Source organism: Arachis stenosperma, chromosome 2 (genome assembly GCF_014773155.1).
Source record: "Arachis stenosperma cultivar V10309 chromosome 2, arast.V10309.gnm1.PFL2, whole genome shotgun sequence".
Taxonomy (NCBI): domain Eukaryota; kingdom Viridiplantae; phylum Streptophyta; class Magnoliopsida; order Fabales; family Fabaceae; genus Arachis; species Arachis stenosperma.
This window is the reverse complement of record NC_080378.1, coordinates 66,429,349-66,442,103: the sequence shown is the minus strand read 5'-3', so window position 1 is coordinate 66,442,103 and position 12,755 is coordinate 66,429,349. Positions and strand designations below refer to the sequence as shown.

At 37.4% G+C, this 12,755-nt stretch overlaps 1 non-coding gene across 1 annotated transcript; it reads left to right on the top strand.

The window, feature by feature from the left end:
- The first annotated feature begins 571 nt into the window (after positions 1–571).
- LOC130964657 (small nucleolar RNA R71) lies at positions 572–675 on the top strand. The gene has a single exon (XR_009080742.1). It is a non-coding gene; the product is annotated as a small nucleolar RNA R71 (small nucleolar RNA).
- Positions 676–12,755: the final 12,080 nt, after the last annotated feature.

Here is a 12,755-nt window from a genome sequence, read left to right as displayed (position 1 = left end):
ATTAGAAGTGTTTTGTTCAGAATTCTCTGTCTGTTGCTGAGAAGGTGATGGATATGGCTTGCTATTGCCCAGCCTATTGCGTCCACCATTGTTAAAACCTTGTTGAGGTTTTTGTTGATCCTTCCATGAGAAATTTGGATGATTTCTCCATGATGAGTTATAGGTGTTTCCATAAGGTTCACCCATGTAATTAACCTCTGCCATGGCAGGGTTCTCAGGATCATAAGCTTCTTCAGAAGCTGCCTCTCTAGTACTGTTGGATGCATGTTGCAATCCATTCAGATTTTGAGAGATCATGTTGACCTGTTGAGTCAACACTTTGTTCTGAGCCAATATGGCATTCAGAGTATCAATTTCAAAAACTCCTTTCTTTTGAGGTATCCCATTGTTCACGGAATTCCTCTCAGAAGTGTACATGAATTGGTTGTTTGCAACCATGTCAATGAGTTCTTGAGCCTCTTCAGGTGTTTTCTTCAGATGAATAGATCCACCTGCAGAATGGTCCAATGACATTTTCGAAAATTCAGAGAGACCATAATAGAATATATCTAATATGGTCCATTCTGAAAACATGTCAGATGGACATCTTTTGGTCAGCTGCTTGTATCTTTCCCAAGCTTCATAAAGGGATTCACCATCTTTTTGTTTGAAGGTTTGAACATCCACTCTCAACTTGCTCAGCTTTTGAGGAGGAAAGAATTTATCCAAGAAGGCAGTGACCAGCTTATCCCATGAGTCCAGGCTATCCTTAGGTTGTGAATCCAACCATATTCTAGCTCTGTCTCTTACAGCAAAAGGGAAAAGCATAAGTCTGTAGACTTCAGGATCAACTCCATTCGTTTTTACAGTCTCACAGATCTGCAAGAACTCAGTTAAAAACTGATAAGGATCTTCAGATGGAAGTCCATAAAACTTGCAGTTTTGTTGCATTAATGCAACTAGCTGAGGTTTCAGCTCAAAGTTATTGGCTCCAATGGCAGGAATGGAGATGTTTCTTCCATCAAACTTGGACGTTGGCTTTGTGAAGTCACCAAGCATTCTCCTTGCATTATTATTATTTTCGGCTGCCATCTCCTTCTCTTGTTCGAAAATTTCTGAAAGGTTGTTTCTGGATTGTTGTAATTTAGCTTCTCTTAATTTTCTCTTTAGAGTCCTTTCAGGTTCTGGATCAATTTCAACAAGAGTGCCTTTATCCTTGTTCCTGCTCATATGAAAGAGAAGACAACAAGAACGGAAGAGGAATCCTCTATGTCACAGTATAGAGATTCCTTTATGTTAGTAGAAAAAGAAAGGGGTAGAAGAATGAAGAAGAAGATTCGGAATTTTGGATGAAGAGAGGTGAAGAGAAGTGTTAGTAATTAAATAATTAAATAGAAAAAGAAAAGAGAGGGAGAATTTCGAAAATAATTTTGAGAAGGGGTTAGTGATTTTCGAAAATTAGAGATAAAATGTAATTAAAATTAAAACATGAAACAATTAGTTAATCAAAAAAAGAATTTTTGAAAAAGGGATGAGATATTTTCGAAAATTAGAGAGGGAAAAGTAGTTAGGTGGTTTTGAAAAAGATAAGAAACAAACAAGAAGTTAGTTAGTTGATTAAAAAAAAGATTTGAAATCAAAATTGAAAAAGATAAGAAGATAGCAAGTTAGATAAGATATTTTGAAATCAAATTTTGAAAAAGATAAAATTTTTGAAAAAGATAAAATAAAAGATAAAAAGATTTAATTCAAAAATTTTAAAATTATTTACTTCACTAACAAGAAACTACAAGATAAGATTCTAGAACTTAAAGATTGAACCTTTCTTAACAAGAAAGTAACAAACTTCAAATTTTTGAACCAATCACATTAATTATTAGTGAATTTTCGAAAATTTGATGTAAAGATAAGGAAAAGATTTTTGAAAAATAATTTTTAAAATTTTTGAAAATAATAAAAAAAATGAAAAAGATATGATTTTTGAAAAAAAAAAATTTTGAAAAGTTAAGATTTTTAAAATTGAAATTTTGACTTGACTTGTAAGAAACAACTAATTTTTAAAAATTTTTGACCAAGTCAACCCAAAATTTTGAAAATTTGGAGAAAATTAAGGAAAAGATATTTTTTTGAATTTTTTTGAATTTTTAATGATGAGAGAGAAAAACATAAAAATACTCAATGCATGAAATTTTTAGATCAAAACCATGAATGCATGCAAGAATGCTATGAATGTCAAGATGAACACCAAGAACACTTTGAAGATCATGATGAACATCAAGAACATAATTTTGAAAAATTTTTGATGCAAAGAAAACATGCAAGACACCAAACTTAGAAATGTTTAATGCATGGAAAATATGAATGCAAAAATGCACATGAAAAACAACAAAAAACACAAAACAAGAAAACATCAAGATCAAACAATGAAGACTTACCAAGAACAACTTGAAGATCATGAAGAACACCATGAATGCATGAATTTTCGAAAAATGCAAGAAAAGATTTTTAAAGCATGCAATTGACACCAAACTTAAAAATTGACTCAAGACTCAAGCAAGAAACATAAAATATTTTTGATTTTTATGATTTTCTAATTTTTTTGGGATTTTTATTAATTTTTTTTTCGAAAATGAAGTTTAGAAAAACGAAAAATAAAAGAAAATTTTTGAAAAAGATTTTTGAAAAGAAAATTACCTAATCTGAGCAACAAGATGAACCGTCAGTTGTCCATACTGATGACAAGTCATCTTAGCCTAGTTTTACTAGTCTTTTTCTTTTGTTTTCACTTGAATTATGCACTTTCTTGAGCCTTAAGCAAGCCAATTGGGTAGGTTTTCATGCTTCCTTTGATTGAATCAACCATATGTGAATTAATGCAAATTCATGAGGTTTTATGCTATAATTGTTGCATATTATGATAAATTGAATATCTTATGATTTTGGGCATAGCTTTGATGTGTTTGGTTGATTAATGATAGGTGAAGAAAGCTTGGAGAAAAGTGGAAGAAAGAAGGAACGGCTAGAAGCAAAGAGGAGACAATGAAACAAGTGAATTTGAACCAGGAAACATAAAGTTGGAGTTGAAGTTAGCCCTCAAACTTTGGCACAAACTTTTGGTGCAAAGTTAGCCTCAAAGTTAGCCCCCTAACTTGAAGGCTAACTTGAGAAGTTGAATTTTCTTCCCAGGGCCACCCAAAGTTTGCGCCAACGTTAGCCCCCAAACTTGGAGGCTAACGTTGGCGCCAATTGTGTTTAAGGAAGGGCCAAAGTTTGCGCTCAAGTTAGACCCCAAACTTGAAGGCCAACTTTGGCACCAGAAAAATTGATTTGCTGATATGAAAAGTTGGCCTTAAAGTTAGCCCCCTAACTTCAACTCAAACTTTGAATCCAACTTTGCAAAAATCAAATCCGGTTCACATGGTTCACTTGGGTTTCTCTCCAAACTTCAAGAGCAATTAACCAAGGCCTCTTTCAACCCAATTCCACCAAGAGTAAGGGCCCAACTCAAGGCTTGAAGATCAATTGAAGAAAGTGTATAAATAGGCTAGAATTCAAGTTATTCGGGGAGTTGCCTTTTTAGAATTTTTCAGAGAGCTTTCCTTTTATTTTAGTTACAGAGAGTGATCTTGAGTTTCTTAGTTTGGGGAAGGAGAATTCCATTCTCTTCCTCTTAGTTTTATTGCTTTTAATTTCAATTATAATTGTCTTGGATCTTGGGTTGGAGAATTGAAGGAATTATGTTTCAATCTCATCCTTGGATCTCTTTTTACTGCTTAATTGAATTTAGTTCTCTGTTAATTGTTCTTCTTCTATTTTCTTTGCAATTTACAATTCTTTTACTATTGTTCTTGTTGGATCTAGGAAGGCATTGAGATCTAGACTTGGTTTTCTAGTCTCTGGGTCCTGAGATCTAATTTTCCCATTTCAATTCTCTGTTTCTTGCTTCACTTGTTCATTTACTTTCCTGTTTTAAATCCGATCCAACCCCAATTCCCATTTACTCTTCTGTTTGATGCAATTCAACTTCTCTTTGTTTAATTCCTGCAAATCCAAGTCCCAATCCCCTTTACATTTCAAGTCATTTACATTTCTTGCCATTTAAGATTCTTGCAATTTACATTTCTTGCTCTTTAAGTTTCTGCCACTTAATTTTTTGTTTCTTAAGATTCAGCACTTTAATTTTTGTTCTCTTTAAATTCATGCCAATTTCCCATTCCCTTTACTTTCAATGCAATTTAAATTCTGCCAATCACCAATCAATCAACCAAATCTTGATTCGCTTGACTAAATCAACCACTAAACTAAAATTGCTCAATCCTTCAATCCTTGTGGGATCGACCTCACACCCGTGAGTTATTATTACTTGATGCGACCCGGTGCACTTGCCGGTTAGATTTGTGTGTTTTGGGAGAAATTCATTTTTCCACCAAAATATCTCATCAAGTTTTTGGCGCCGTTGCCGGGGATTGATCAGATTGACAATGATTAAGTGAGGTGGTAATTTAGATCAAGCACTTTTTCTTAATTTTGATTAACCCACTAACTGTTTAATTTTTTGCTTAAACTAACTAAAACTTCAATTTAGCAGTAAATTGAAACATCACTGGGTTGTGAATTCCTTTGGTTATGCTTGTATGTCAGGTACAAGAAGAAGCACACTAAATCTCCATGAACAAGATGAAAGAACTCTCAGAAGGCTAAGAAGAGCTGAAAGAGGGAAAAATATTGTTGGAGAAGAGGAATCAGAAGACGAATTTCAAGATATGGAGGAACACTCAACCAATCCACCAGGTGGAACAAACAACAACAATGGCAACCCACCTCAGAGGAGAGTTTTGGCTTCCTATACCTTTGCCAATCCTAGACATTGTGGAAGCAGCATCTTGGCTCCAAATGTTAATGCAAACAATTTTGAACTTAAGCCACAACTCATCACTTTGGTTCAGAATAATTGCTCATTTGGTGGAGGATCACTTGAAGACCCACATCAACACTTATCTACCTTCTTGAGGATATGTAACACTGTCAAAACTAATGGAGTGCCTCCTGACAGTTACAAACTGATGCTATTCCCATTCTCTCTCAGGGACAAGGCCACTCAGTGGTTGGAATCATTTCCAAGGGACAGCATTAACAATTGGGATGATTTGGTAACCAAATTCCTTGCCAAGTTTTATCCACCACAGAGGGTTATAAGGTTGAAAGTCGAGGTACAAACATTCACACAAATGGAGACTGAACCCATCTATGAGGCATGGGAGAGATACAAGGCTCTAGTCAGAAAATGTCCCCCTACCATGTTTAATGAATGGGAGAAGCTGCAAAACTTCTATGAAGGCTTGACACTGAAATCCCAGGAAGCTTTGGATCATTCAGCTGGAGGTTCTTTGCAACTCATGAAAACTGCAGAGGAAGCTCAAAATCTCATCGATATGGTGGCCAACAACCAATACTTCTTCGCTCATCAAAGAAACCGCCAACCATCACAAAGGAGAGGAGTAATGGAGCTAGAAGGAGTTGACACCCTCCTAGCTCAAAACAAGATAATGCAGGAGCAGATTCAACAACAATTTGAGCAGATGGCTAAAAAGATTGATAGCCTACAAGTTGCAGCAGTGAATACAAGCCAACCATCAACCAAATGGGGGCAAAATGAAGAAAACCAAGAAGATCAGCAGCAGGAACAACCTCAATATGTGCATAACCAAAGCTCCGGTCAAAATGAAGTCTATGGTGACATCTACAATCCATCCTGGAAGAACCATCCAAACATAAGATGGGGAGATAACAACACTCAAAATCAGCAACCATGGCAACGAAATTCAAACCAAAACAACTCAAGAAACAACCAAAATCACAACCAGCAAAACACTAACCCCAATCCATATAGAAAACCCCAAAACAACCACTCAAATTCTAGCTACTGTCCACCCAATAACCAAACCACTAACCAAAACACCCACCATCAACCTTCAACACCCCACAACCAGCCACAAACATCACAAGACACTCAAAGGATCTCTAACTTGGAGACATTGATAGAAAAGATGATGAAGCACCAAGAGACAATGATGGAGAAACTCATGAAAAATCAAGAGATGGCAAGACAAGATCAAGAAGCAGCAAGAAAAGATCAAGCCACAACAAGCAAAAACCAAGAAGCTTCAATCAAAAATCTCGAGAGGCATATGGAACAAATGGCTAAACGAATTACAGATGCATCCCCAAGTGCCACTCAAGACCACCCAAGGGACAAAGGAAAAGCTACAAAGTGGGAGAAGTGTAAAGCAATCATAGTGGAAAGTGAGAAGGAAGCCATCAATCAAGACAAACACAACAAAGAAGTTCCACAAGAAGAGACAGAGGGGAAAAATAAAGAGGATCAAGAAACCAAAAATGCACAAATTTCAAAGGGATACAAGAACATCCTTGAACCACAACTACAAGAGAAGAGGGAAGGAGTGAATCCTTGTGTCCCCAAACTTCCATACCCTCAGAGGTTTAAAAAAGAAAATGAGGATAAGCAATACTTAAAATTCCTGGACATATTCAAGACACTCAGCATCAATATTCCTTTCTTGGAAGCACTTGAACAGATGCCACTATATGCCAAATTTATGAAGGAAGTGCTGACAAAGAAAAGATCCCTGAAGGAAGGACAGATTGTTGAGATGACAAAGGAATGTAGTGCTATCCTCCAAAGAGAGTTGCCAGAGAAGAAAGATGATCTTGGGCGTTTTTACATACCCTGCACCATAGGAAACATAATAATTGAGAAGTCATTCTGTGACCTTGGTGCAAGCATAAACTTGATGCCTTTGTCTCTAATGAGGAAACTTAAAATTTCTGAGCTGAAGTCCACACGAATAGTTCTCCAAATGGCTGACAAATCCACTAAGCAAGCACTGGGAGTTGTGGAGAATGTGTTGGTAAAAGTGGGAAAATTCTTTCTCCCTGCTGACTTTGTTATCTCAGATATAGAAGAGGACCCTGACACTCCCATCATCCTGGGGAGGCCTTTTCTAGCTACGGGCAGAGCATTGATAGATGTTGAAAAAGGGGAATTGTTGCTGAGAGTGCATGATGAGCACCTAGCATTCCATATTTTTAAAACCCTGCATGAGCCCACTCAAGAAGAAGATTGTATGAAGGATAAGGCCAGAGATCAAAGCTTGAAGGAGGCATTCAATGAGTCAAATCCAAGACTTCTAAATCCACAATTGAAAGAAGTAGAGATGGTGCAACAGACCAAAGAAATCAGGGAGGAACTAGATCCAAAACCCCCAGATGAGAACCTCAACACCCCAAATAAAGAACCACCAAGGCATGAATTATCTTCTGAGAAAGAAAAGAAGAAGAGGCCAAGAGGGTGGAGAAACAAGAAAATCCCTACTGAAGGCTTTTCACCAGGGGATAAAGTGGTGTTAAACACCCAACCAATGAAGGTGTCTCCACAATTATCTGAATACTACACTGTGAGCCGAGTTCTTTCACTTGAACACCTAGAGATCATCAAAGAGGAGACTGGAAGGAAGTTCACAGTAAGAGGAGAAAAGCTGAGGCACTATGATTTTCAACCTCCATGATCAAAGAATGAAGGATGTCAAGCTAGTGACATTAAAAGAGCGCTTGTTGGGAGGCAACCCAACATGAGGTAGTTTTCTTTTCATAGCTTTTTCAATAAAAAGGTTGAATAATTGATATGTATCGCAAGGAGCTAAGTTTGGTGTTCCACACCAAAACAAATTAAGAGAGAATGAAGCATTCTAAGTTTGGTGTTCCACCAAAATCTCACTTAAAAGCACATTCTCACTTCCAGCACAAAGCTAGCTCCAAGCAATCAGACAAATCATTCAACCATTTAATTACTTTCTAGTTTTTAGTTTTACTGCCTTTGGCAAAATAAGGAGAATTTCACATATAGTTATTTTGATGCATGAGGAAGGTGGCAAGGAACTAAGTTTGGTGTTCACACAGCAAAGTAAGTTCAAAAGCCTACAAGAAAATCTTGCACACTAACCAGTTACCTAAGGGCTTGAGAAACAAGCAACTTCCATTAACTCTGCAGGGATTCAAACATTTTTTTTTGGGAGGACTTCACACCATCAGTTGAGAGTAAGAAGAAGAAGCCACCAAAAGGTTGTATTGTCACTTAACTCCTTTAGCATGCAAGTTTTCTAAATTTGAAGTTTGAATATGCTCATCTTAGCAGTAAATGTTAGTTCAGTAGTTATGCATCTTAAATAGTATTGTCAATAAGTAAGCTAGTCTAAGTGTGTGCTTGTGTGTTTACTTTCACTTAACTAATGCATGTTTTGTCCCCTAAGTCTTTTCAATTCAATAAAAGAAATGTTTAAAACATGAAGTAAGATGGTTCATTGCTAGCTAGAAGTCAAATAATAGTAAGTGGTGGCATATATGTGTGATTGTGTGGTAACTCACTATTAGTGAATAAAAGAAATAGACTGTTCTCTTTTAAGTAGAAAGTAGTTCACTGTCTATGAATCTCAAATTAAATAAAGATCCTTGGTTAGAAAGGAAAACAAAAAGAAAGAAAGAAAAGAAATAGCCAAAAAGTGGCAGAAAAAAAAAGAGAAACAAAAAGAAACAAGGCTTGACACCAATAGCTTGAACTTTAAAATATATGCCTGTGATGTCTTTGTACTAGGATCTGCTTGGATTAGTAAGCTCTTTGGAGTGCTTTAACACTTGGTGACTTGGATTAACTAATCCGGGATCATCAGCTGAAAATCCACTATCAAGAGCAACCTAACTACAAGGCATTTAGTAACCCAAAGAGGTGCTGGGCATCAATATTTTAAGAAGGAATGTGAGCCAAGTGTCCATGGTGAATAATGTGTCAAGTATGCAGAAAAGAAAATGAACTTGCTACACATGACACTCAAATAAAGCCTTAGAACAAAGTAATAGCCAAGGATAGAGGAATAATGAGAAGTCATAGCAGTATGGTACTTGAAGCTTGAAGGAGACTTTCTAAGCCTAAGAGTCAGTAAGAAGTGAGTATGTGCATATCCACACAAAACCCCATGAACTACCAATAATATTCTGCTAGCATGAACATCCTCTTCCATTTCATTCTTTCTTCTTAATAATTCATTTCTTGCTTGGGGACAAGCAAGCTTTAAGTTTGGTGTTGTGATGACAAGTCATCTTAGCCTAGTTTTACTAGTCTTTTTCTTTTGTTTTCACTTGAATTATGCACTTTCTTGAGCCTTAAGCAAGCCAATTGGGTAGGTTTTCATGCTTCCTTTGATTGAATCAACCATATGTGAATTAATGCAAATTCATGAGGTTTTATGCTATAATTGTTGCATATTATGATAAATTGAATATCTTATGATTTTGGGCATAGCTTTGATGTGTTTGGTTGATTAATGATAGGTGAAGAAAGCTTGGAGAAAAGTAGAAGAAAGAAGGAACGGCTAGAAGCAAAGAGGAGACAATGAAACAAGTGAATTTGAACCAGGAAACATAAAGTTGGAGTTGAAGTTAGCCCTCAAACTTTGGCACAAACTTTTGGTGCAAAGTTAGCCTCAAAGTTAGCCCCCTAACTTGAAGGCTAACTTGAGAAGTTGAATTTTCTTCCCTGGGCCACTCAAAGTTTGCGCCAACGTTAGCCCCCAAACTTGGAGGCTAACGTTGGCGCCAATTGTGTTTAAGGAAGGGCCAAAGTTTGCGCTCAAGTTAGACCCCAAACTTGAAGGCCAACTTTGGCACCAGAAAAATTGATTTGCTGATATGAAAAGTTGGCCTTAAAGTTAGCCCCCTAACTTCAACTCAAACTTTGAATCCAACTTTGCAAAAATCAAATCCGGTTCACATGGTTCACTTGGTTTCTCTCCAAACTTCAAGAGCAATTAACCAAGGCCTCTTTCAACCCAATTCCACCAAGGGTAAGGGCCCAACTCAAGGCTTGAAGATCAATTGAAGAAAGTGTATAAATAGGCTAGAATTCAAGTTATTCGGGGAGTTGCCTTTTTAGAATTTTTCAGAGAGCTTTCCTTTTATTTTAGTTACAGAGAGTGATCTTGAGTTTCTTAGTTTGGGGAAGGAGAATTCCATTCTCTTCCTCTTAGTTTTATTGCTTTTAATTTCAATTATAATTGTCTTGGATCTTGGGTTGGAGAATTGAAGGAATTATGTTTCAATCTCATCCTTGGATCTCTTTTTACTGCTTAATTGAATTTAGTTCTCTGTTAATTGTTCTTCTTCTATTTCTTTGCAATTTACAATTCTTTTACTATTGTTCTTGTTGGATCTAGGAAGGCATTGAGATCTAGACTTGGTTTTCTAGTCTCTGGGTCCTGAGATCTAATTTTCCCATTTCAATTCTCTGTTTCTTGCTTCACTTGTTCATTTACTTTCCTGTTTTAAATCCGATCCAACCCCAATTCCCATTTACTCTTCTGTTTGATGCAATTCAACTTCTCTTTGTTTAATTCCTGCAAATCCAAGTCCCAATCCCCTTTACATTTCAAGTCATTTACATTTCTTGCCATTTAAGATTCTTGCAATTTACATTTCTTGCTCTTTAAGTTTCTGCCACTTAATTTTTTGTTTCTTAAGATTCAGCACTTTAATTTTTGTTCTCTTTAAATTCATGCCAATTTCCCATTCCCTTTACTTTCAATGCAATTTAAATTCTGCCAATCACCAATCAATCAACCAAATCTTGATTCGCTTGACTAAATCAACCACTAAACTAAAATTGCTCAATCCTTCAATCCCTGTGGGATCGACCTCACACCCGTGAGTTATTATTACTTGATGCGACCCGGTGCACTTGCCGGTTAGATTTGTGTGTTTTGGGAGAAATTCATTTTTCCACCAAAATATCTCATCACATACTCGAACAATCCCCGGCAACGGCGCCAAAAAAACATGGTGGACGTTATTGTGATCCATATTCTTTAAGTTGTACTCCTTGTAAAATTATGGAATTTGAAATTGGCACGAGTGAACACAACTCCGTTCAACTAACCAGCAAGTGTACTGGGTCGTCCAAGTAATAAACCTTACGTGAGTAAGGGTCGATCCCACAGAGATTGTTGGTATGAAGCAAGCTATGGTCACCTTGCAAATCTCAGTCAGGCGGATTCAAGGATAATTGGATTATTAGTTTAAATTTGATTAATGGAATAAATAGAAAATAAAAAGGGATAGAAATACTTATGGAAATCAAGAGTGGGAATTTCAGATAAGCATATGGAGATACTGTATGGCTCAAGGACGCCCGCTTTCCTACTGCTTCGACTCAATCCTTCTTACTCCTTTCCATGGCAAGCTGTGTATAGGGGTTCACCGTTCGACGATGGCTACTTTTAATCCTCTCGGGAAAATGGTCCTCTGCGGCTGTCACTCGCATGGCTAATCGTCTGGAGGCATCACACTGGCCGAAGGCTACATCCCATCCTCGCAGTGAAAACTACGCTCACGCGCTCTGTCACAGCACGGCTAATCACTGGTTGGTTCCCGCGCCTACTGGAATAGAATCCCTTGATTCTTTTGCGTTTGTGACTAACGCCCAGCACTTGCGAGTCTGAAGCACGTCACAGTCATTCATTACCGGAATCCTACTCGGAATACCACAGACAAGGTTAGACTTTCTGGATTCCCAGGATCCTACTCGGAATACCACAGACAAGGTGAGACTTTCCGGATCCTCATAAATGCCGCCATCTATCTAGCTTATACCACGAAGATTCTGTTGGGGAATCTAAGAGATACACATTCAAGCTCGGTTGCATGTAGAACGTAGGTGGTTGTCAATCACGCGCGTTCATAAGTGAGAATGATGATGAGCGTCACATAATCATCACATTCATCATGTTCTTGGGTGCGAATGAATATCTTGGAATAAGAATAAGAGAGATTTGAATAAAAGAAAATAGAATTGCATTAATACTTGAGGTACAGCAGAGCTCCACACCCTTAATCTATGGTGTGCAGAAACTCCACCGTTGAAAATACATAAGTAAAAGCTTCAGGAATGGCCGAATGGCCAGCCCCCATGATCTGAGAATTAATCGTCCCAAGATGTCAAATACATTAGTTAAATGTTCTATTTATAATAAACTAGCTCCTAGGGTTTACATGAGTAAGTAATTGATGCATAAATCCACTTCCGGGGCCCACTTGGTGTATGCTTGGGCTGAGCTTGATCAATCCACGAGCTGAGGCTTCTCTTGGAGTTGAACTCCGAGTTATGACGTGTTTTGGGCGTTCAACTCCGGATCATGACGTTTTTCTGGCGTTTAACTCCAGACAGCAGCATGTACTTGGCGTTCAACGCCAAGTTACGTCATCAATTTCCGAATAAAGTATAGACTATTATATATTGCTGGAAAGCCCTGGATGTCTACTTTCCAACGCCGTTGCGAGCGCGCCAATTAAAGTTCTGTAGCTCCAGAAAATCCATTTCGAGTGCAGGGAGGTCAGAATCCAACAGCATGAGCAGTCCTTTTGTCAGCCTTTTTCAAAGTTTTGCTCAAATCCCTTAATTTCAGCCAGAAATTACCTGAAATCACAGAAAAATACAAAAACTCATAGTAAAGTCCAGAAATGTGAATTTAACATAAAAACTAATGAAAACATCCCTAAAAGTAGCTTGAACTCACTAAAAACTACCTAAAAACAATGCCAAAAAGCGTATAAATTATCCGCTCATCAACAGCGCAGAGGACCATTTTCCAGAGAGGATACAAAGTAGCCATCGTCGAACGGTGAACCCCTATACACAGCTTGCCATAGAAAGG